The following is a 2,681-nucleotide window of genomic DNA, read 5'->3' on the forward strand; positions in this document are numbered from 1 at the left end:
ATATACATGCTCCAACTTCAGCAAGTTGCGATTTTTGAAGATCGACTTTTAACTTTTGTAACCGAACTTGTATAACTTAATCTTTCGTATATATATATATATATATATATATATATATATATATATATATATATATATATATATATATATATATATATATATATATATATATGTGACAGGTCGGAAATTTAGTGACATAGTATGGTATTGGTTTTTTACCGTATAGTACGGTATCTAGAGTTTAGCGCAGTTTCATTCTGAGCGCTCTTTATCAGTTGTTGGCGGAGGTAGATGCGTGAAGCCTTTGTCACCTTTTGCTTCTGTAAATTCATGGTTATATTTTGTTGGAAGAAGGTTTTAGTATTGTAAGTTTGTTTATCTCTGTATTGGCCATTGAATTGTAAACGGTTTTGTTTATTTGTTTATTTCTCGGTTGAATTTATTGTTCAGTCGGTTCTGAAGAATTTCCCGCCAAACCCCGCGTCTTTGACCCCTTTGTCCTTTGACTGTCAGATGATCTATTCTATTTGTCACTATTGCTAACAATAATTTTACATTCACAGCATGCAGTTACAAACACCAGAATGGGGAGTGTGTGATGTATGTTTAAGTGGAAATACCAAGGATCCCATTGATCCTGGTGATATGTATATACTCCTGTATACACATGAATAATTAATTGGAAAAATGTAAATATAAACAGTATGAGTGATCAATAAGTATGTTAGAGTTATCCTGAAAAGAAAATAAAGACTATCTGAACTCTGATGAAATTTATTGTCTTTATCATAATCATGAAAAGATTATTAAGAACCAGGGTTACAGAATTGGCGACCACGACGAGACAGAAATTTTTTTCAAGCAAGATTATTTAAATCAGGATACATAAAACATTTAAAGACTTGTGTTATTTCAAGTGTATTAATTTATTACATACATCAGAGAAAATATTCATCTTTAATTTAAAGAACAGAACTGATATATGTTTAAAACAATTTCATCATTTGAGAATAATTTTTACTTGTAATATTAAAGCGTAGAAGCTTCAGGATACCTATACAAGTGTTTAAATGTCTATACGTGTACACATCTACGTCAAACCATTGGAGAATTATTGATCTTCCTGATGTTACAGTATTTGTCCATGGATCGACTACCAGAACGTTATATCAACTCAACAACCAACATTTTAGATCAACCCAACAACTAACAGAAGAGGATAACCGACAGGATAGTGGAAACTGACACTGACATTATTTAGTTACTTCCAGAAATTTTGAGTACTTGTGGTTCAAATTGGTAGTAATGGTACTTTGATGTTACTGCAAAAAAAGGTTTAACAGTTGGTGAGTCGACATGAAATGTAATTTTTTCTCTTGATCAGCATTTATTTAGAAATTTTATAAATTTTCATTTTCTTGGGTAAAGAATTTAATTGACAAGTATCTGCAAAAAAATTTATTTTTGTAATTAAAAAAAAAAATTAAAAATATAAATTGGTAAATACTGATTATTACTGATCAAGAAGAAATTTTATTTGTATATTTATAAACCAAGTGTGATATTGTAAGTGCGAGTCTGAGGCAATGTAAGTACAGCACTTGTCACTGGTTGCGGGTATATAACATATTAATTTTCACAAGAAAGCATTTGGCACAATTAATAGATCTATTCTTTCTTCTTTGCATTGTAATGTAACAATCACAAAGATCATTTTGACAGTCTACCCTTTCCCAACCTTCCATTTGTCCAAATTTCCTTGTTGAATTGTCTGAATTTGGGTGCCTTGTCTAAAAAAAAGGTTATTTTTCTCTTGTAAAAAAAAAAGCTTGTCTGTGAGTGTTTTAATAACAATTTAATTGGCAGGATCTCTCTCATTGATTGGAATTGTTGCTGGTTATCTTGTGTTTCCTGCTTGATTCCATTGTTTACACTTGACAATTGTTTACATTCTGTGGTTGTTTACATTTGGGAGTTCATACATGTATGTTCACTGACGCATTCCTCCAGCAATGGTAGATGAAGTTCGTAAACATATTGAACAACTTTTATCCAATGGCATCATTAGAAAATCCAAATCACCTTGGGCGTCCAACATAGTTCTTGTCAGAAAGAAGAATGGAAAACTTCGCATTTGTATTGATTATAGGATGTTAAACAACAAAACAGTAAAAGATTCCTATGCTCTCCCAAGAATTGATGACGTCTTTGATTGTTTATATGGAGCAAAGTGGTTTTCAACAGTTGACATGAAAAGTGGTTACCATCAGGTTGAAGTCGAAGAATGCCATAAAGAAAGGACAGCTTTTACAGTCGGCCCGTTAGGATTTTACGAATACGAAAAAATGCCTTTCGGTTTATGCAACAGTCCTGCTACTTTTCAACGTCTTATGGAAGAATGCCTAGGAGAACTAAATATGAAGATTTGTGTGATCTACTTAGACGACTTAATCATTTTTAGCAACTCATTTGAACAACATCTTGAAAGACTTAACATCATTTTATCAAGATTACAAGAATGTGGAATCAAGTTATCACCAGAGAAATGCTACTTCATGAAGAAAAGAGTAAATTTTTTAGGACACGTGGTTAGTGAAAATGGTATTGAGACGGATCCCGAGAAAATAGAAAAGATTATCAACTACCCAAGACCAAACAATCCAGATGAACTTCGATCTTTC

The 2,681-nt window shown here is 31.9% G+C and overlaps 1 long non-coding RNA gene across 1 annotated transcript; it reads left to right on the forward strand.

Annotated features, from left to right (window-relative positions):
• The first annotated feature begins 265 nt into the window (after nt 1–265).
• On the forward strand, nt 266–773 carry LOC132732757 (uncharacterized). The gene is made up of 2 exons (XR_009626090.1): nt 266–365; nt 564–773. It is a non-coding gene; the product is annotated as an uncharacterized LOC132732757 (long non-coding RNA).
• Nucleotides 774–2,681: the final 1,908 nt, after the last annotated feature.

Source organism: Ruditapes philippinarum, unplaced genomic scaffold (genome assembly GCF_026571515.1).
Source record: "Ruditapes philippinarum isolate M1 unplaced genomic scaffold, ASM2657151v2 ctg3776_1_1_1_1, whole genome shotgun sequence".
Classification (NCBI taxonomy): Eukaryota; Metazoa; Mollusca; class Bivalvia; order Venerida; family Veneridae; genus Ruditapes; species Ruditapes philippinarum.